The sequence below is a fragment of the Corvus hawaiiensis genome, chromosome 1 (genome assembly GCF_020740725.1).
Source record: "Corvus hawaiiensis isolate bCorHaw1 chromosome 1, bCorHaw1.pri.cur, whole genome shotgun sequence".
NCBI lineage: Eukaryota > Metazoa > Chordata > Aves > Passeriformes > Corvidae > Corvus > Corvus hawaiiensis.
The window spans coordinates 63,706,674-63,730,103 of NC_063213.1; the positions used below are offsets into that span (position 1 = coordinate 63,706,674).

Sequence of the window (23,430 nt, forward strand, 5' to 3'; positions counted from 1 at the left end):
TTATTGGGTCAGGTGAGATGAGCTGTCTAATCCCACTGTGGGCCTGACAGGATGGGGGTGCACTTGGAGGCACAGAAAGCTTGAGCAGAACAGAAAAGACAACCCTCCTTTCATAGCACGTCGGTTTAGCTGTGAGATCCAACTCAAACTAAAGAGTAAGTTTCCTATGATTTGGAGGAGAACAGAAGGCCTCCAAGTCTCTGATCCCAGCCCTAGGAAAGCTCAGAAGCCTCAGGCAAGGCAAAACACATAGCTGCTGATTATTTTGCACAGATCTGTATATTCCTTGAGCTGCCTCAGTAAGGCATGTTCGGTGCTAGCACCCCTCAAACACATGTGCTCAATGGCTTCCGCAACCATACAGCCACAAAGAGATGCTCAGTACTCACTAACTCTGTGCTACTTTTTGGGAAGGGAGGGACAAAAACCTGTGCTTGAGCTAAATGGAAGTGTGGGGTAAAGGGAAGAGTGGTTATGTTTTGGGAGATTATATGATCTAAGCTGTAAAAGGGCTCACTTTCTACAGAGGGCTAACAGAGGTTTTCTGTGCCAGAAACCAGGGATAGAGCCAGCTCTGTGAGCTGACCAGATTAAAAACAGTGGGAGAACACACAGACCCAATACAGCAGGCACCAATGAGGAGCAGGATGATGTGACAACCATGGGGCCCAGCTGAACTTCTTTTTTCACAAAATTTTTCCTTGATGGAATATCAAGGCCATCAATATCAAATATGGCCTTTTGTGTTCAGCCTACATCTGTATTTCCCGACTGAAATGAAATATGACACCCCCCCCATACACCCCCTACCCCGCAAATTCCCCCTGCCAACAGTGCCTCATTTGCTTTAGGGGGAAAAATGATTTGCAGTCACTGACCCTGGTTTTTTGGTTACAGAATCTTTTATCAGTGTTCTAGACTGCCTGCTGAGCTAGCCCACATTAATAAACTAAAATGCAAATGGTGTGCTCATCTCTGCTGACCCCAACTTTGAAAACTGGTTTTTCTTTTTCTGCTTCTTATCTTTGACAAAAGAGAGATGGGGATAAGCTTAGAAGTCAGCAGGTACAGCTGCTGGCCTTTCAATGACCTGAATCCCACTTGTCATTACACAGACTTTCAGTACAGTGGATACTGGGAAGTGCTGATGCTGTAGGAAATGGTAGATGATGGATACCAGTTAGGCTAATTAGATAGTTCCATATTTCTGAACCAAATTCTTTCCCTCCTTTCCCTTAACTCTCTCTCCTTATGATTAATTACTCCTTTCCATCTTGCTGGTTTGTCTGAAAGCCAGCCTCGATGCTAAAGGATCCATGTACATCCATCAGGTTTCAGATAGAGGAAGGACACATCTCTGAAAACATCTTCCCTACCTGTGCTAGGAAGTTTTTTCCTATGAGTTCTCTTCACAGTGCAAGACTGCATAAACCAATTCCTGAAGATACTGATGCTCACACCACCTCTCTTTTGCATGCTCATAACACTTCCCCATCTTGTTCCCTCTGTCCTTCAGAGCCTTCACTAACTTTCCTGTAGTGTGCACACTGCTATTCTCAATAACCACAACATCCCCTCATTTCCCTGGCTCAAATCTCACCAAGGTTTACTAAAACCACAACTCACACACAGAGGACTTCCAAGCTTCTTTTCTACTCTGTCTTGCATTCTGACATTCTGCTATCTTCTCTCACTGCACTATTGAAATCACTCTCGTGACTTCTGCCTCCTTAAATGATGTTGTCTTTTTTTATATCTTCACCTATCCTGGCCTCTAACTTCTGTCATCTCTCTGCCAACTTTCTTTTTTCTCTCAACACTTTCTCTCCTTGGCCTTCACAACTCCATCTTTGCTTCTTCCTTTCGACAGCTGAGACTTCCTTTTCCATTTCCATTTGCCATGGAAATCTCAGCAGGCTTTCACTCTTCTGCCTTTCCTGGTGTATCAGTACCCAGTAACACTGGCACCAGTGGCACGTGCATTTATCTTGGTCTCTCCATCCATCCAGTCCTACATTTTAGCCATCATGTCTTCCTGGGGAAGTGTCTTTGCCAATCCAACTTTCATACAGCTGCTGCTGAACTTCCAAGGACCCCCCTGAAGTGCTAATCCAATTCCTCTAGTCTCTTTATAAGCATTGTTCTTCTTTTGTCCTACCCTGTTGTTTGAATTAATAAAAGTCAGTCCTACCTCAAGGCAGACAGACCATGCCCAAGCTTTGCAATCTTTTCTCTCAAACTCACAGCATTCTTGTATGTTCCCTGCCTTTTCTTTCCCCCTCTATCCTTATGGGAGACATCCTTAATAGCCCCTTCATCTATATCACAAACAAAAGTTAGTACACTTATTCTTACCCATTTTTCTCCTTGATTTAAGTCCCTTCCCTGACTGTCTCTTTTACCATCATTCAGCTTTTAATTTTCTTCCTCCTTCACAGTCACACCCACTTCTGACCATTTTTACTTCTTATCATGCCTTGTCTGTCCTCTTCTGCTTTATCTGTGATATAAACACTAATCCTTGAAAAATCTGTTGCCACTCCTTTTTAAATACTTATTTTCATTCCACTTGAATAGCTATAATACAAATATGAAATTTGGGCAATCTATCTTCCCTCTCCACCCTGTCTCTTTCAGGTAAACTTGAAGAAACTAGCTAGGAAACTGAATTTTTTTTAGCAGTCTAAAAGAAAGAAAAAAATGCCCAGTATTGATTAAAGAACAATTTGATAAAACTGATAGAAGTGGTTTTAGTGGTTGTTGATTTTTTACTTCGCCCCACTGAGGGATTAAAATGTCCCATGAACAAATAAATGTAAATTGATGAAAGTCAAGCAATCACAAATATATGAAAGAATCTATTAACTGCCTGGAGTGCACTGACTCAAACATTAAAATATTTTACAGGATAACATGGGGGATAGAAATTGTGGTTTCACTGCACTGAGAAAGGAAGAAAATTAATGAGATGAATTTACAAGGCTAACAGCTTTTTTGCCCAGTCCAGCAATTCCATGGTCTGCTTGAATTTCTGCTTAGTGCTTTCTAATTTAGGGCTTCATCCTCTGCACAGTGCTTAGTTCTGGTAATGCCCATAGACTCATGGAATAATTTGGGTTAGAAGGGAACTAAACAAAGTAATTTTGCAAGTTGGGAGCCCCAGATCCTTATACTCTGTAGATGCAGCTCTGGCACCACTATTATAAACCATAAGAATGCTCATATTTTTGGGGTATAACCAGTCCCGTAAAAACTCTACTGACAGTTCTGCCTAATACTAAAAGCGATGAGTAAGGCTAAACACAAACTTGGATATACTTGAAGATGAGTTCCTTCTCCTTCAAATTTTTAAATCAATATCACACCTGAATCCTGACAGAACAAGTGAGCTGTAAAATGTATCCATACAGAACACATCTGTAACAAACATCACCCGGGGCTCTGCGCTTTGTGCCAGTGGAGCACAAAGTCTGAATGATGGCAGACTGGAGATAACCGAGGAAAGGGAAGCAGTGGAGAAGGCTGGAGTTACAGGAATATAATTGTGCAGTTACTTTAGTCATGCATGGAGCTAGATCCCGGAATGGTTTGGGTTGGAAAAAACCTTAAATATTGAGTTGCAACTCCACTCCATGGGCAGGGACACCTTCTTGTAGACCAAGTTTTTCATCAGTTCAGGCAGGCTTCCTGGCATTTTTTGCCGACTTCCTCTTTCTTGAGATGGGTCACTCCTGAGGTTGAAGGAGGTGATCCTTGGATATTAACCAGCTTTCTTGGGCCCCTCTTCCCTCCAGAGATTTATCCCGTGATACTCTACCAAGCAGATCCCTGAAAAGGCCCAAGTCTGCTCTCCCAAATTCCAGGGTAGTGAGCTTCCGTGTGCTCCCTCCATGCTTCCCTAGGGATCTTGAACTCCACCATTCAATGGTCACTGCAGCCCTGGCTGCCCTTGAGCTTCACATTCCACATCAGACCCTCCTTGTTGATGAGAACAAGGTCCAGCACAGCACCTCTCCTTGGTGGCTCCTCTATTACTTGGAGAAGGAAGTTATCATCAATGCATATGGAAAATCACAGGATTCCTGAAACAGAAGTTAGGCCGGTGAAGGTTTTTCTAAAACTGATCAGCAAAATTTCCATTACCTAGGGGATTTTTCTCATCCTATTTTTACGTGGAGAACTATGTATTGCTGCAACTACATCAATATAATTAAAGCACAATAAATTAATTCCCTATGAGGGAGTCTGATAAGCTGTATAAAAGGGACTTACACCAGTCTATGCTATATCACTGTAACAGGATATATAATATACACATTTCTGTAGATATGAAATGCTCTACTTGGTGCTTGGAGATAAAACAGGGAAATCAAACACCAGCTCAGCGGGGGCTGATCGCATTCCAATGCCTGCAGGGAGAGGAAAGCTGTGCTCCCTGGAGAGGGGGGCTCCCACCAGTGCAGAGAGATTCCCCTGTACCAGCGGGCTTGGGGAGGCCCCAGCTTTGGGAAGGGAAGTCCCAGCCCAGGGAAAGTGGGGTGGGAGGCAGGGGGGTCCCTGCTTTCAGACACTTCCCAGGCTGGATCCCAGGAAAAAGCAATCTCACCAAGCATCAGTGGAGACACAAAAAAAGCCTGGAGGGTGTGCGGGGCACTGCGTGAAGGTAAGGGAGGTCTTGGAGAGGCTTGGTGAGAGAACAGTGGCTGGTGGCATAGAGAAGTCTAAAAGGAAAAGTTCCCTGTAACTCTCCTGGACAGCTGTGAGGGGGTGCCCAGGGAACCAAGGCATGCCCTGGCAGCAATACAGCTATTTTGGTCATTAAATCTCAGCCTCCCCCTCCCCATGACATAGGCCAAGACAAAATGACTCAGGCTCTCTCTACAGTGGATCTCGAAGCAAAACATAATCTCATTAGTACAATAACCTAAGTTACTCATCCACACTTTCTGCAGCCTCCTTCCAGACCTCCTACTCTCCCTGGTGTGCCATTTATTTGGTCCAAAAACGCTTTACTCTAAATTAGCACTGCTGTCACAGCTATTAAAGAGAGTTCATCTCCACAGAGTTTTTATTCCTGGATTAAAAATTGCTGCAAGTCAGCCTTTCTCCCCTTGAGAGCAAGGGGAAAGTTTTCAGCTCGTGCCATGCAAAAACAACTTTCTGATTTCTCACTTGGCACGTGCCATGATAGAAAAATGTAGTTACTTTAACTGTACGGGGAAGGCCTGGGAAGACTCCAAAGCTCTGCTCTGCACTGAGTCATATGTATTAATTACTTAATGAACATATATCATAAGCAAGTGATCTCAGGCAGTTAAGTCTGAACTCAGGACAGGCCTCTGAAGCCCACTCTATTTTTATCATGTTCATACTTTCTGATAACAATTCTAGCAGAACTGTTAAAAAAAAGTTTAAAAAAACCCAAACCACAGGAAAAAAAAAGAAAGAAAGAAAGAAAAGAAACAGATGATGTGGCAGGAGACAATGTAAACCTGTTTGACCAGGTGTGACTGAGCAAACATCAACAGACTATAGCAAGTTACTGCAAAAATTGTATGAGGCAAACCCCATCCCCTTCGCTACTGCTCTGGGCGAAGTGTTGCTTTTAGCAGGATCCCCTCGGCTGAGCCTAAGACTTACATAGCCACATTATTGGGATGCAGGCCTTGCCCAGTGGGTGTATTTTACCCTTTAATGACACATTTGAGGTGTTTTGTTTAGAAAGCAAATCTGAGCTGCTAGGCTGTGAAGTGCCTATACATTAGGTTTGACTCCTTGGCAGTTCAGCTGATGAGTGGAGCTAATTCTTTAGCCACACTATGTGTGCAACACAAGCTTTATTTTAGCCTCAGAACACATAAAGGCAAGTGTTGCAAAATCAGCAAGCCTTAAAATGTGACTCCTCTGTTCCTCCACCAGACATACCTGACTAAATTAAACCAACAATGCAGTGGGAACAGAAGACTATTTTTCATCCTCTGTTTTGGCCAAGATACCTTGGAGTACTAATCCATATAATGTACAAAGAGCCTGTAAAAACTTCCTTCTAAAATTATAACAACAGAAGAAATTAGGTCAGTTACTAAAGAGTAGGTTGGGTATAATCAAGCTATAACACCCCTGGGGCAAAAAAGGTAGTGCTTTTTGAATTTACATTTTGTCAACTTACACAGCTTGTTGCGGTGGGAGGAATTCGAGGCAAATAACACTAAGACAGGATTTGCCAAAACGTTGGAAAACTGTTTGATCATTAATCGCATTTGCTAAGACCGTGATTAGGGTAATTGCTCTGTATTTCTTTTCACAAACCCCTTGTCCATGGGGGGATCAGGAAGGACTATCCCCTACCCCATGAAGTGCAGCGCAGCTCAGTTTGCCTCTTTGTGCCTTTTTTTCCCCCTGAAGCGCCAAATACTTGCCCCTGAGAAGGTAAAATACTGATGGCTGTGTACTGAGTAGCCTAGTGGTAGGAGCTACTAAAGTAGTATCTGTTTCATTGTAGTGGTATCTCATTTGCTTTCTAGGTGTTGAGTTATTCTTTGGAGTGAATTTTCTAAGTGGTTACTTAGCAGTGGGAACATAGAGCTGGGTTTTGAATGGACTTCCATAAAACTTTCTGAAATGCTATCTAGTATTTGAAAACACTTCTTCAGTGTGGCTGGTGGCAACAATAGTGCACAAAGTCTCAAAGTTGTGTCAGTGGCTGTGCAGAGTATTAATGCTGCCCTCAGTTTGGCTCTAGCTTCCTTTTTTTTTTTTTACTACACAACTGCAGAAAAAGGTTCTTGTCTGAATATGAAGCAATATTTGAACACTCTGTTTTAATTACTAGCACATGTATTTCTGTGACACACATCCCTGTGGAATCTAGGCATTGCCACTTTAATTTAGAAACACTGAAACACTGATATCATTATAATGAGCATAATACAGACCTTAGACTACGTGAGACAGAAAGAAGAGCACAGCTCCTGTTCTCTCTCCCTGCAGATTAAAAACTCCCTTGGATACTACAGCATTCTTTTGTACTGTGACTGTTGAAGTTTTCTTGTGGTTTGTTTTTTTCCAGGCTTATTATTTCAACAAGTAAGTATAAAATGTGTTCAGTTCTAAAGAAAACAAAATAATCCTGTTCTTCCTGTCAGTACTACAGGCTCATCCCTATGCTTCAGAAATCCATTGGATTCTTTCCCTCTCAGATCACTAGCTACTAGGGTTCAGTAGGATAAGTTTATGCCTTGTTTACATTGCACAGCAATGCTGTCTTCAGGTTCTGCTCTCAGTGTGCATGCACAAAATGTAATTGCACCCAGCTCCGTTGCTCTCTCTCTCTGTTATGTTATTTCTGAAGAGCCAAGAGGATTAAAAAAAAGCAGCAAACATTTGATGTGGTTATTAAACCCAGTTCATCTGACTTTAAGTAAACAAAGTAATAAATCTATTAAGAAATAAGATGCAGCTTTTGCAGTTACTTTCCAGGAGACCCATGCCTTAAGGAAGAAAGAGAAATTGAGGAGTTTTATGCTGGAGGCATTCCCGAGAAAGGTAAGGAGGTATGCAAATAGAAATCTAATCTGGCTCTGACGTATGTGCTTGGGCAGAAAGCTATTGTTAGACAAACTTGTTGTTCCTGAGCAGTGCAGCTAACGAAGCCTTATTTCCTACAGATTTGAGTCCTTTGTCTCACATCTCTTTCTCTTCACCGCAATAATCCCAGCTCTCCTCATGCCTTCAATCACCCTGCCACTACCAAGAGACAACAAACTGGGGCTGGTCTGGAACTGCAAATATACTCACTGTCGGCACGTGTGTGCTGCCTGGCCAGCTGGCTGCGACCAACACATGAGGCTGAGAGCCTTTTCTTCAGTCAGGGCAGTAACTTGACTCTGTCCCTTATCCTGCTGCCAGACTTCACAAAATGTTTAAAAAACATAATCATGTCCAACACTATCACTCTTTCAACTTTAGTCAAGTTGATTTGCCAGAGGGTTACAAAAATTATTAGGTACAGGACAAACACTGATTGTGTAAACTTTGTTTCCACCGGAAACTAGATTCAGAAGTTCAGCTGCTTTTCTCTTGTTAAAAAACAAAAAACCCCAACAGGGCTAATCAGAAAGTTTTCCCACAGTCATTTTCAGCTGCAATAGTTTGTGTAAGAAATGGTGACTGACCTGCTGTCTCACACTAATGGTTAATGTCTGATTCATTTTTTTTTAATAAAGAAATGTGTGAAAGCTTCTATTCTGCTGCTAACACTGACACCTTTTATATGACTAAATATTTCCAGCCTACTGCACAATCATTATTGACCCTTTTCAAAGAAAAACATGCTGTCTCCTCTGTGGCCTGCTCTCGGTGCACCTCTCCATTCCCAGCTTCAGGAGAGCTCCATTGGACTGCATTCTCACACTGCCTGGACTTTAGACTACATTGAGTAATAAACATTGTCTGCTCCTAGTGTTCCCTCTGGCTTATTTGCTTGAATAGTGACCTTATGTTTTGGTTTTGTTATTTATTCCAGTTTCTTTAATACATACTCCCACTGGTCCATCACCAAGCTGCCAACTAAGAACCTGCTTTAAAGGACTTTATCTATTTCTCCTCAGGAAAACTAAAAAAGAAGTAAATAACACAGGACAGGCAAACTAAAAGCTTGCACCTTCCAAATCACTTAATTTCCTCTTCCCATTACACCTGAAAATCTCGATTATGGCAACTCTTTTATTGGTGGAGGAGGGCAGAATGATAGGCGGCCCTTGAGGAGCAGCAGACGAGTGTCATTTTGCGAGACGCAAAACACGGTGTTGCCAGCAGGAATGGGGCTTCAGAACAAAGGGTGAGAACACAGAGGCTTGCAATGCAGTGTTGCAACATCCAAGAGCTGGATGGTGACCAGCAGTTAGAGTTGGTGAACGGAAAAGGAGCAGAGGTTATGTGTGTCGTCAAGACACAAGAAAAGGCTTCTATTTCATGTGTTCTCCTCAAAATGCCTGCAATTTCCCATCAGCCTTAGTTGGGCTGAGGCCAGCTGATGGAATTGCACCCCAGACCTCCAGCAAGAGGCTGCGCAGGACCAGGGCAATGAGGAGCAGCAGAGGTCTTCCCCTTGGAGGTGCCCAGACTGAAGTGGGGCAAGGCACTAAGGCTGTGGTGAAATGAGGTGTCTGCAGTTTTGGGTAGAAAAAGGAACAGAATGTGCAAATCATAGAGGGAGATCAAGAAGACTGTAAAACAACCAAATTGCTTGTGAGCCTTGGATTCTGACACTCCACGAAATGACTTTCATAGCAGTGTGGGAAAGTCCTTTTTTCAAACCAGGGCTGTGTGTTCAAAAGTAACTCTGTTTAAATACTAAGGCTGAACACAATGAATGTAAAACAGGGCAGATGTGTCCTTCTCTGCCTTCCCTGCATGCATGTATATATATATATATATATATATATATATATATATATATTTATACACACATGCATACACACACACACATTTCACACACATTTACCCTTTTTCACTTTTGGACTTCTGGGAGCAGGAGAGAGGATCTGTCAAGTTGTGATGAGGCAGAGAGCACCCAGGCTAAAGACTCTCTTTGGGCTTGTTCAGCTGCTGAGAACCTAGCAGGAAGGGAGGATAATTGAACGACAAATTGTCTTTAGCTGTAATTAGATGTACATATATATAAAAAATATCTCTAAAGAAATTTAGAAGATCATTTCAAGATCAAAATAAGGTGTAGCACAATTCAGAATCTAGATATATGCCCTTTCAAACTCATGTTATACTGAGGGGAATAGCCCACTAGAGATGTCTTGAGTTTTATAGTAAATTATCTCAGATGCATTGGTAGAAGATCAGAAGACTAAAAAAAAACCCAAGCCTTTAAAAATCACATTTTTCGTACTCATTGAACACTAGGGCATGATGTGTTTTTTGATCTACTGAAGTTACTGTAAAAGAATGCTGACATAGTCCTGACATTTGAGCCAGTGGATATAATGTTGTATTACAGCTCTGGTAAAAGTTTCCAGATAGCGAAAAAATAAAAAGCTTTTCCCTCCAGTGTTTATATAAACCTACAACAGAGATAAGTTCCCTATGGAGTCCTGTCTTTGCTAACATAAGAACGACACAGTATAATGTGACTGTTGGTTCACATAAGTTTTCCAACCACATCTCTTCTTGCTGCTTCTACTGGACTCCAAATCCTGAATTCTCTGATGTTCAGGAATATATAATTTCCACGCTAAGTGTACTTCTGGCAAGTCTGTGCCCTTCACCTTAAATAATTCTTTCCTTTTTCTTTTGTTTACAATTAACATAGCACCTGTGAGAGCATTCCCAGTGTCATCTTGACTTCAGTTTTCATTTGTTAGGGTAAATGAATCATATTTCTGAACAGCCCAGTAGCCCTTCTTCAGAACACTTACAGTTTAAATTGGTCTTTCTTGAACAGCAGTGAACAGAACTCTTGTCTTGCCATCACGAGGTAACTTCTTAACAGCATTATCTTTGTGCCTTCTTCAAGTTAGATTATGTGGGGTCTGTAGTCAAGCTCTATTAGATCCATTGTGTTTCTTTTGCCTAGAAAGTCTGTTATACAGTTATTACCAAAGAAAGCTGCCACATTAGTCTGCCACAATCTACTCGTGATAAAGCTATACTTTTCGTGCAATTTTCCTTTTACATTTCCAAGTATTCTTTCCTTTGTATTATTTGAGCAGCTCCCTGAATGCGTGGAGGTAGCAATCCACAGTAAATTAAATTGGATGTACTAGGGAAAGAACTCAAAGAATCATAATTGTCATACAGATCAAATGGGGCTTCATAAGTCTGTCTAGCTGACTAACATTTATCACATACCAAAAAGAATGAAATCAAGATTCTGGCAACAGCCTGTGTCAGTCCACAGCATCACTGCAAGGAACAAAGTCTCTGTAATACAGAGCTATACTTAGTCATATTTATCAATCTCCATCACAAGTGCCAGTTACATATTTGATGATTACTTCCATCAATCCGAGCTCTGTGGTAGCAGAGACCACAAATAAAAAAAAAAAAAAAAGCAACCCACATACAGGTCTCTTGGGACAAGGTTTAAATAGAGTGAATCTATTATGCTGGCTAGGTAGGGACTCATTACTGAATTCACCATCCTTTGTATTTGGAAATGCTAGAATCCATTCTGGGAGAAAAGCCCTTCAGCCCTTGGGATCCCAGCAAAAGAGTAGAGTCTCTTTTTATCATTTAATGGCTCTATTTCATCCCCACTGCAGAAAAGATTATGCCAAGGGCCATTGTTTCTTGTCCTCAGGCAGGCTGGGATCTCTTCTGAGAAGGCAGAAGTTTGAAGTGTATGCAGACCTGGTAGGAAGTGCTATGAAAAGCAGTCAGGAACTACCTCCCTGCTCCCAAAAGCTGGATTTTCCTGTATAATTATCCCAGGAGGAGCTGGAATTTGAGGGACTCATCTGAGTGTGGGACTGAGTGAGGCATAAAGGCTGGTGCTGCCCAGCTCTCCCAGCCCTATGTGGCGTGGAAAGCAAGGCAGTCTTTTCCCTGGCAGTGCAGGTATCTTTCCCAGTAACAGAATTGCTGTACTCTGTGTGTGATGATTTGATGCTGAGCTAATGCTTCCATATAACCTCTGAACATGGGAAATTCGCCACAGACCTGTTAAACAATCCTTGCCTCCTTAGCTGCTGTCCAAAATGGCCTCGTAACTTAGCAACTAACTTGCTCCTGCTATTGGTCCTAGGTCTTCTTTAATGTTACCATTTCTTGAGCTTTTCCCTTCCATTTTCTGTATATATTTCAAGTATTCCTCCCCCGAGGCAGTGCTTCAAGAAGCAACTCACTTTTCTTAGTTTTGGCCTTTTATAGGCTATCTCTAATCTTTCTACAGAAATCTCACCAGCACGGCTATAGCTCATTCTGACTTAGACAATCACCACATCCCTTAGCCCAGCTGTTACTTCAGTAAGGGGTAACTAACAAGGAACAATCATCCTTTGGACATTAGCAATCAGGACCCAAACACAGTATGCTAAAGCAACATAGGTAAAAGATCTAAAAACCAGCCAACCTCCAGCACATGTTAAAGTTACAATTTTCACACCAAGTCTAATGCAGTTTATATAAACCTTCGCTTATTTGTAATAAAGTGCTTCATCCCAGGACAGCAGGAAAGTACACAAAATAATCCTCCATTTTAATAGAATCACAGAGTGGTTGGGTTGGAAGGTACCTTAAAGATCATCTGTTGCCAACACACCTGCCATGGATGGGGACGCCTTTCAGTAGACCAGGTTACTCAGAGCCCCATCCACCTGGCCTTGAGCACTTCCAGGGATGGGGCATCCACAGCTTTTCTGGGCAACCTGTTCCAGTGCCTCACCATCCTCACAGTAAAGAAATTTCTGGGTTAACACAGTGCTACCAGCAGTTACAGGAACAGGCAGCTACACTTGCTGCAAAGGCAGTTGTTAAACCACTGCCTGTCTCCATTGCTGGGTTTTGTCCAAGAGCAAAGAGGAGCTGCATGCCTTAACTTTCATTTATGGGCTGAAAAGACTGGCTTTGCTTATGTTTTCTTTCGCTGTTGCTACTGTCTTATCTATTTGGTATCTTAGATATTTATACAGTACACAGACTTCTAGCACCTTGCAATTTACCCCCACCCCACATTTGTATCTGTTTATATGTGATCCAGTGGCTTGTTTTATTCAAAGATATTTGAGTACCTCAAGGTCTTGTGGTTTTGCTGCATGTAGTGATGTACTAACAGTGTACAAAAATATTTAAATTGCTACTTGAAATACAATTTGTACAAAAACTTAAACAAGCATCAATCAGAAGGCTGATATGAAACCTCCATATAAATAAGCCTTTAACTTCAGTGTTGGGGTTTTAGTTTAGTCTTAGGTTTTCCTGTTAAAGGAATTTTCTCCCATATGCATGTTGCTAGGGGACAAATAGCTGTACTTAAGAAAGACAAAAAGGGGAGTGGGGCGGGCCTGGCTACTCTTTTGTCTACACCTGGGTGTGGGGACAGTTCGCTCTGAGCGTCCGGAGAGAGAAGCTGCAGAGAAAGGAGCTGCTGCTTCTTTCTTTTTGGCCGTTCTTTCTTCCTGCTGGAAACAACGCCGGGACCCCAAAAGCCGCTTTCCCTGCCCTGCTGGAGACCGAGCTGTGGCTGTCCTGCTCCGCTGCTGCTTCGAGTTTTCGCTACGCTGTAGCCCTGCTCGCCCTGCCTGCCTGGGCCTCCGTGGGTTTTTCCCATCTGGATACATCTCGTCTGCCACCCGGGATTTGCCGTTCGTCCCTGCCATTCCAGCCTGCTGTTCCTGAGAGCCCGGGATCAACTGCCCAGCGGTTTGTGAAGCCTTTGTTCCATCCTTCCCGGGATCCCAGGGCACCGGTGCCGCGGGTTTCCCGAGCTCGCTCCGGAGCGCCCCCTGCAGCCGCGGGGGAACCATCGCACCTGCCCTGCTCACCGGGAGCCGCCAGCGCCCCTGCCGGCTGCGAGCGGAACTGCACCCGAGGGGAAAGGGCCTGACAGCCGAGAAGGCTGGCACTGGGTTTGTGATTGCTGTTACTGCCATAGTTGTTGTTGTTTTGTTTGACTGGTTATATACATATATATATAGAGTAAAGAACTGTTATTCCTATTTCCCACATCTTCGCCTAAAGGCTCTTGATTTCAAAATATAATAACTTGGAGGGAAAAGGGGTTATATCTGCCACTTCAAGGGGGGCCTCTGCCTTCCTTAGCAGACACCTGTCTTTCAAAACCTAGACAGATCTTGGCGCCCAACGTGGGGCCTGAGGGCATTAAGAGATAGAGGTGAAAAAGGAATAACAGTTCCTCGATAACTTTATTTTGTGTGCTGGATATTGGAACCTTGTTAGGCAGCACTATGTGGTCTAGTTTACCCTGGTTTGGGTGGCATGTAGCCGTGGCTATATTCTTCCCCTTTGCAGCTCCTTATTTGAATATGGGTCCTCTGACTAAGGCTACCATTGCTGTTATCCAGCTTGCGTTATGGGTCGAGAAGGTGAGGAATTCATGGGTTTTTAACTTCCTCCGGAATGTGGGCACATGGATAAACAGCTATCACACACTGAGCACATGTTTTTGGGGTTATGTTAACAATGGTACCTTCTGTGAGGAAATGACACCAGGGGAAGTTTTCTCCCAACCCCTCAACCAGTTCTTTGGGCCCACCCCATCAATTTTCGAAGGGTTTAAATTCCCTCTGAATACTAACCATCTGCTGCTGATAGGCCTACTCTATTTAGCATTCAAGGATAAGTTGAGATTGGCTTGGATATCTACTCGGACACCAGCCCCAGAGACTAGAGATCCTGCCCCAGAACCTGACATGGCCCCAGAGAGTAGAGTTCCTACCCCAGAGCCTGATCCTGCCCCAGAGCCTGACATGGCCCCAGACACTAGAGATCCTACCCCAGAACCTGACACGGCCCCAGACACTAGAGATCCTACCCCAGAGCCAGAGCCTGCCACAGCCCCAGACACTAGAGATCCCGCCCCACAGACTGATACTGCCCAACAGTCCACCTCAGAAATGGACTACCCAAACTGGGTGGGGGTACTGGCAAAAGGGATGCAGGAGATGTGCCAAGAGATGGGTCAGGTGCGCCAGGAGATATGCCAGGAGATGGGCCAGGTGCGCAAGGAGATGTGCCAGGAGATGGGCCAGGTGCGCCAGGAGATATGCCAATTGCTAAGGGAATACACCTCCTCAGCTAGTGAAAAACCCTCTCCCTGCCCCAAAGAGGGTGAGTCCGATGGTGCAGCAGTGGAACCCACGGATGTTACAACCGTCCAGGCTTCAGCTGAACCACAAGGACAACCACAGCCAGCAGCAGTCGCCCCTGTGCAAAGGAGGAAGTATAAGACCAAATCAGTACGACCAGTTAATGATGATGGGCAACCAGGGCCCTCACAACCAGCAGGAGAGCCAGAGCCAGAAGTCATCACTGAGTCCCTGTCGCACGACAGTCTCCGTGCTATGCGAAACGACATTGTGCGAAGGGGGCGTGAGCCTTATACCACCTGGCTGCTTCGGGTTTGGGACCTTATGGGCACAAGTGTGCAACTGGACAGTGGTGAGGCAAGGTATCTGGGATCGTTGACCCAGGACCCAGGTGTGGACCAGATATTTGTGAGGGAGCCAGGGCCTCTCTCTCTTTGGGAGAGGCTCTTAATGAGTGTGAGAGAAAGGTTCATTCACAAAGAAAGAATGCAGGAGTATCATCATAGAATGCAGTGGAAGACACTCGAGCAAGGGATCCAACAGCTAAGAGAGGTGGCAATATTAGAGGTACTCTTTGGGAAGGATGGACAGCATGATAATGACCCCGATAAGGTCAGGTGCACAGGACAGATGATGTGGAACCTGGCAAGGCTAGGGCCATCGCAATACACCACCTTCATTGCAACGATTGATGCTGACAATACCCGAGAAACAGTGGGCTCTGTTGCCAACAGGCTCAGGCATTATGACAGCATGATCAATGGCCCGCTGAAAGCTCATGTCTCTGCTGTGGTCCAGGACCTCAAAGAGGAGATGAAGGAGATGAGGAAGGAAATGAGGGAGGAGATGAGGGAGGAGATGAGGGACGAGATGAGGAGGGTCAGTGTGGCACCAGTGCGAGTCACAGGCCCCCAAGTCAGAGCCCGTCGTCCCCCTGCTAGAGAGAGAGGGTACACCCCACGAGCTGAGCTGTGGTTTTTCCTGTGTGAGCATGGGGAAGACATGAGAAGGTGGGATGGGAAACCCACCTCTGCCCTGGCAGCGCGGGTGCATGAACTCAAGGAGGGAGGCACTAACCGAGGGGGTTCCGCTAAGGTGAAGGTAGCCTCAGCCTCCCGTGACCGAGCTGCCAGGCATTACAGAAGGGAGGATGATATGTCGGATCCCCTTGAAGGTACCTCGAGCATGTACGCCCAGGGAAAGAATGATAACCAGGGCTAGAGGGGCCCTGCCTCTAGCCAGGAAGAGGCACGGGAGAACCGAGTTTTCTGGACGGTGTGGATCCGATGGCCTGGCACATCAGAGCCACAAAAATATGATGCGTTGGTTGATACTGGGGCACAGTGTACTTTAATGCCATCGGGACATGTGGGGGCAGAACCTGTATCCATCGCTGGGGTGACCGGGGGATCACAGCAGTTGACCCTTTTGGAAGCTGAGGTGAGCCTGACTGGGAAGGAGTGGCAAAAGCATCCGATTGTGACCGGCCCAGAGGCCCCGTGTATTCTGGGCATAGACTTCCTCCGGAATGGCTACTACAAAGACCCAAAAGGACTCAGGTGGGCATTTGGGATTGCTGCTGTGGAGGCAGAGGGCATTAGGCAATTGAACACCCTGCCTGGACTATCTGAGAATCCTTCTGCAGTTGGGCTCCTGAAAGTGGAAGAGCAACGAGTGCCAATTGCCACCTCGACAGTGCACCGCCGGCAGTATCGGACAAATCGAGATGCTGTGATCCCCATCCACAAGATGATCCGCGAGCTGGAGAGTCAAGGGGTGGTCAGCAAGACCCACTCACCCTTCAACAGCCCCATCTGGCCTGTGCGCAAGTCTGACGGGGAATGGAGATTGACTGTGGACTATCGTGCCCTGAATGAAGTGACTCCACCGCTGAGCGCTGCCGTGCCGGACATGTTGGAGCTCCAGTACGAGCTGGAGTCCAAAGCAGCAAAGTGGTACGCCACTATTGACATTGCCAATGCATTCTTCTCCATTCCTCTGGCAGCAGAGTGCAGGCCTCAGTTTGCCTTCACCTGGAGGGGCGTGCAGTACACCTGGAACCGACTGCCCCAGGGGTGGAAGCACAGTCCCACCATCTGTCATGGACTGATCCAGACTGCACTAGAAAAGAGTGAGGCTCCAGAACATCTGCAGTACATTGATGACATCATTGTGTGGGGGAACACCGCAACCGAAGTGTTTGAGAAAGGAGAGAGAATAATTCAAATTCTCCTGCAAGCTGGTTTTGCCATCAAGAAGAGCAAGGTCAAGGGACCTGCCCGAGAGATCCAGTTCCTGGGAGTAAAGTGGCAAGATGGACGACGTCAGATTCCCACTGAGGTCATCAATAAGATCACAGCAATGTCTCCGCCGACCAACAAGAAGGAAACACAAGCTTTCCTAGGCGCTATAGGTTTCTGGAGGATGCACATTCCCGAGTACAGCCAGATCGTGAGTCCTCTCTACCTGGTGGGTGATGCAAAAGGATGGAGAGACCCGATGCTTACCTCAAGAGGACCTTGTTTTAGGGTGAACTACCCATGGCTCTGTATTTGTATCAGTATCAGCATGTATATTTGTATATAATTTGGGTAATGCATAGATTTATATGGTTAAAAAAGTTAAGTTTCATGTAACATGTTAGTATGGGAAAAAATTCGGGGTGGATAATGTTGGGGTTTTAGTTTAGTCTTAGGTTTTCCTGTTAAAGGAATTTTCTCCCATATGCATGTTGCTAGGGGACAAATAGCTGTACTTAAGAAAGACAAAAAGGGGAGTGGGGCGGGCCTGGCTACTCTTTTGTCTACACCTGGGTGTGGGGACAGTTCGCTCTGAGCGTCCGGAGAGAGAAGCTGCAGAGAAAGGAGCTGCTGCTTCTTTCTTTTTGGCCGTTCTTTCTTCCTGCTGGAAACAACGCCGGGACCCCAAAAGCCGCTTTCCCTGCCCTGCTGGAGACCGAGCTGTGGCTGTCCTGCTCCGCTGCTGCTTCGAGTTTTCGCTACGCTGTAGCCCTGCTCGCCCTGCCTGCCTGGGCCTCCGTGGGTTTTTCCCATCTGGATACATCTCGTCTGCCACCCGGGATTTGCCGTTCGTCCCTGCCATTCCAGCCTGCTGTTCCTGAGAGCCCGGGATCAACTGCCCAGCGGTTTGTGAAGCCTTTGTTCCATCCTTCCCGGGATCCCAGGGCACCGGTGCCGCGGGTTTCCCGAGCTCGCTCCGGAGCGCCCCCTGCAGCCGCGGGGGAACCATCGCACCTGCCCTGCTCACCGGGAGCCGCCAGCGCCCCTGCCGGCTGCGAGCGGAACTGCACCCGAGGGGAAAGGGCCTGACAGCCGAGAAGGCTGGCACTGGGTTTGTGATTGCTGTTACTGCCATAGTTGTTGTTGTTTTGTTTGACTGGTTATATACATATATATATAGAGTAAAGAACTGTTATTCCTATTTCCCACATCTTCGCCTAAAGGCTCTTGATTTCAAAATATAATAACTTGGAGGGAAAAGGGGTTATATCTGCCACTTCAAGGGGGGCCTCTGCCTTCCTTAGCAGACACCTGTCTTTCAAAACCTAGACATTCAGTCAACAAGTAAAGGCTTGCAAGGGAGCCTTTGGTCATATTTCAATGCATTGAACACTGTTTTACTAAGAAATACATTAAATCCCTCATTAAGAACACACTGAAAAACACCCCCTGCCTCCTCCAAATCTCTATACAACCTGGCAGGAACAAGAAAGCTTGAGAACAGTGTTGAAACTACAAATGGCATATATAAAAAATCCAAAATAATTTATTAAATGACATATTGAAAATTTGAAGATAGAAACTGCAAAGGAAAATGAGGTAAGAGTGCCCAAGTACAGAGCCATGGATTTTTTTTTCTTTTTTCCTGCTAGGCAACAGCAGAGAAAGAAAATACTTTTAAAAAATCTGGCCTTTAAGTAAATTGAGATGAGGTTTCTATTAAACATTTACGTTTCACAGTGAGCATATTTTTGCTTTGTTAGCTGACGACTACCACTGTTTATCAAACAGGATTACCTTCCTTAGACATTCCCAACCCCCCAGTTAGCTGCACCTTATGAATCACCAAATTTATAACATGTCAGGCGTGGTCTGATACCTCAGGGCAAACTGGGACCCTGTTGCAAACAAGACATGTTAACTGCTTAAGCAGCTCACCAGACAATACATTGTTAAATGTGCTGAAGTCTTGAATGCATCCTTACTGTAGTAAAAAGAGAGTAATATCTTAGCATAGTTTTTTTTGAGACCTGTAGTTTGGGTATGACCAACCAGATTATTAAAAATGAAACAATTCACATAGAGGAGCATGCTGCAATGCAGAGACTGGAAGGTGGCTAGAAGGATTAAAGAAATAAATCATCTTGGTTTATTTTTAAACATGGTTCATTTTTAAAAAAAAATAAAAAAACCTAACATCTCTGCAATAATTTTCCTATGGACTTTTGGAAGTGTGAGCTGTATTTTGCACTTCCCCCCTCTCAACTTGCACACAATTTGAGCTTGTTCTTAAAAAGCTTCCCAGAGCTCAGTCCTTCTGAGTGGTGACGCAATGTAACACACGAGACAAGGTAACCAACTACTTAAAAAAGCCCCACTGAACAAAAATGTAAAACATGCAAGATCCACACTAGGCATGCTCAGTCTCTTCGGAAAACCAGCAGAGGTCATTCTCTTTGAATAGGCTCAGTCCTGTCACTTTATTTGGTCTCAAATGCTCAGTGAAGAGCTTGGTAGCTCAGACAAGAGGTGGTTAGGTCCTTGGCTTAGCTAGAGTTGAGGAACACAAGGGAACTCTGCATGTAAATCATGAGGCAATGGAGTTGACTTCTTTGAAAGCCACCATATAAAAGATTTTTAAAATCTCCTGCCACTACCTGGTTGTGGTAAGTAGCCTTTAAAAAGAGCTTCAGAAGTGCCTTTGTATTTATTCATTTCTTGCATCACTGGGAGAACTTTGTAAGTGTATACAGCATAGTATACCTTTGCCACAAGAAAACTGATCCTGGATAAAGAGAAGAGAATGACTTGGAGTGACACAAATTACTCTGCACAAAATCACAGTCAAAAGTGACACATTTAATAGCTGCCTATTCATGAAATAACATGCATTGCCAACAGTCCTGCATAAGGGGACTACAGGATTTCTAACAATGGAGAAAGACCAAAGTATGCTGGAGATTAAAGTGTAAGCAGTATAAATGCTGTTTTCCCTTCATGCTGAGAAACCTGCCCCGCTCCCCTTCCCCACCCCTGCCAAGACAACTATTACTGTCTCTGTCGGTTCTGATGCAAACCCTGGAGCCCTGTATACAAGCTTGATTTGACCAAATTCAGTTGCTTGCTATAAATATGCCACTGTTATATTCATGTACCACACAGCTCTGTTTAAAGTTCTCACAGAACATGTGCCACTTCCCCGCAGGGAAAAAAAACAAACCACAATCAAAACAACACACCACCCTTCTTTTTTTCCCTCACTACATTTTTACTCATGCAACAAGAAGAGACAGTTCACGAGTAGTATTACTCATGACTCGAATCAAGCTGATATAACTTCAGAATACAATGGGGAGCCTAATGAACTTCTAAGAGTTTGACAGCGTGCATATCGGACGTGGGGTATTTGAAATATTACACCACACTGACATGCCTCACTACGGAGATAAACATTGGCCCAAGGTTGATATTTGCTGCAATATTTTGTTACTCATTTCCAGTATTTTGTTTTCGATACCAGCTGGGCACCCTCCCAAGGAAACCAAAATCTTCTTCCTTGGAACGGGCGGATTTCAAAGGAACATTATGCAAACACTGTCTGTTTTCCTCTATGATCTTTATGTAGTTACAACACTGCATGCTGAGGATAAGGGACAACTGCTCTGACAGAGAACTTAAGTGTAAAATAAAGAATCAACACTACTGCTTTAAAATGTTTGGCAATGGGGTAAAAAATATGTTCTAAGCCAAAGGAAGCTTTCCTAACAAAGTCACAGCAGGCCATCTATCTCCATGGGTGTATGCATTTGTTTCTTATTAAAGCGACCCCCGAAACTCCAGGCACATATTTGATTGTAAATGAACTTTCTGTTTAGAGACTAAAGGAAATGTATTGTTTATACAGAAATCTTTATTCTAAAATTAAAAAAATAAACAACACCCAACAACAAAAACCTCAACAACAAAAAACCCTTTAAATTCTATGTCCATATAAATAAAGGAAAAACCATTAAAAAGAAAACATCGTCAAACTAATAAATAATTTTAAAATATATTAAACCATTAAAAAGTAATTTTATTTGTACTTACTCCTTGAAAAGAGAATTTAAATAGCAGTTTTGTTAAATAGTAAATTGTCCTGCAGAGTTTTGATAATTTTTAGAAATCATAATAAAGGTAGTTTACCTAATTCCTGAAAACTCAATGAGGAGATGCAAGACTAAGTCTTGTTCACATCTTGCAGTAGTTCAAGAGAACTAGTTACAGGAATTTACCTAACTTTGCTGATTGAAAAAACCCAAAAAACCCAAACCACGTGAAAAACCTCACCAGTTTTCCTGCGCAGGAAAGGCCTGCAGATGGTAGCAAGAGTAAGACGAGAAAAGTCCACTAAAGCAGTATGACTCAAAACATCTTGAAGGTACTTTTAATAGCTGCTCAGAGCTAGGATTTCACCATTTTTGGAAAGGTCATTTAAGTGAACATTCACAACTAGGAGAAGTGTTATTCTAGTAAACGAAAACATTTGTGGTTAGTAAAATTGAAGCAGATTTCGTATCTACATTAAAAATATGTTTCCATTTGTCAGCTTGTGGTTTTAAGTACAACTCTACAACATTCTGGGAAATGAATGATGCAAGCAACACTTCCAATAGAGAAGGGACTAGACTGCATGGGATTTAATAGTAATAAAATATTTGAAGCAAACAATTTGTCTAATACATACCAGTGAAAGGGAGACTGCTCCCTTACAGATTTTTACTTGAAAACAAGAAGGAAAGCAAAATAGACAAACTCAGGATACTCCCACTAACGTATCACAAGTAAATACAATTTTGTAAGAACTCTGGATCTCAATTTGTTCTGCAAAACACAAAGAAGTTTTGGTGCAACTTAGGTTTTCCAGCAAATGGAATGATTCTCAATTTCCTTCTCTGGAAAAAAAATTCTTAAAGAATATCCCGTCTTTGCTATGTAAATGGGGAAATTCTCAGGAAAAACCCACAACTAGTGCTAGTATAGACAGACTCTTATTCTTACATGCTCACAGTAAAAATGGACTTTTCTTGAAAGCAAGTTAGGGCTGGAGCTCAGCTTCAGCTTGCAAATTGACTTAAGGAGAGAGCCTGAGAGATCTAACATTTCTGGATTTTTTTTTCTTTTATTCCTTTTTTATTTCTTTTTATGCCAGGCAAGAAATGGGCAGATACATGGGATTAGGTCAGTTGGTCAGAGCATGGTGCTAATACTGCCAAGGTTTTGGGTTTGATCCCCATCCAGACCATTCACCTAAGAGTTGGACTTGACGATCCTTGTGGGTCCCTTGCAACTGCAATTATTCTGTAATGAAAGCTGGAGAGGGACTTTTCACAAAGGCACATAGCGACAGGACAAAGGGTGATGGCTTTAAACTCAAAAAGGGTCAGTTTAGAGTTGGTATTAGTAAGAAGTTCTTTACTGTGAGGGTGGTGAGGCACCAGAACAGGTTGCCCAGAGAAGCTGTGGATGCCCCATCCCTGGCAGTGTTCAAGGCCAGGTTGGATGGGGCATGGAGCAACCTGGTCTAGTGAGAGGTGTCCCTGTCCACAGCGGGGAGTTGGAACTAGATGATTTTTATGGTCCCTTCCAACCCAAACCATTCTGTGATTCTATAACATATTCTCACCTGTACCAAAATGCTCATTCCTTGAGTTTAAATCTCTGTCAAATTTGTGTTTGGAAATATATGGAGGGATTTTCTTTATTTTTGGAATGCCAATAAATACTCATGGTATGTATGATGAGACAGTGTTAGAAAGACAGAGGAAATGAGAGATTTTGCGTCTATGCACACAGACTCGGAGTAAAAAGCTTTTACACAACACTTGAAGACTTCATGGGCTAGGAGATAATAATTATGTTCTATTTATAGTGTATTTTTCCTGAACGACACATTTACTTTATTCCTGGCTTAAACACTCACCAAGAAGTACTGGTTTGCTGACACCTCAGTAATTCCAAGATGCTGGTGCTCTATAATCTTTCACTTCCTCCTTCCACCTGCCCTAAATAGAAATTTATTTGCACAGTATCTGTTTTTAGCAGGATAGATCCTATATTTAAAATTAGTCTTAAATAGTTATTTTAGCAACTATTTGTCAGATGCACAAGCCTGCAGGCCAACGTGTACTGATTGCATGGACATATATAGAACCATCTGCCTTGGGAAGATAAGACCAATAGCAAAGTCATTCTAAAAACTGAATTATTGCTTACCTAATTTGAGGTGTCAAAACCTGTAACTTAGTATAGAAAATAATTTTTAAACAAAAGAGTGGAATTCTTGAGTATAAATTAATTAATTTAGAGGGGCTGTTAAGTTAGTCTACAATAATAATTTTCCTTATGTTACTCCTCTTCAGCATCTTAGA

The 23,430-nt window shown here is 43.6% G+C and overlaps 1 long non-coding RNA gene across 1 annotated transcript; it reads right to left on the reverse strand.

Moving 5' to 3' along the window:
• Positions 1–835: 835 nt before the first annotated feature.
• LOC125328094 lies at positions 836–21,679 on the reverse strand. The gene is made up of 4 exons (XR_007204533.1): positions 21,350–21,679; positions 10,431–10,593; positions 9,506–9,617; positions 836–4,082 (listed from the first exon to the last, which is right to left on the reverse strand). It is a non-coding gene; the product is annotated as an uncharacterized LOC125328094 (long non-coding RNA).
• Positions 21,680–23,430: the final 1,751 nt, after the last annotated feature.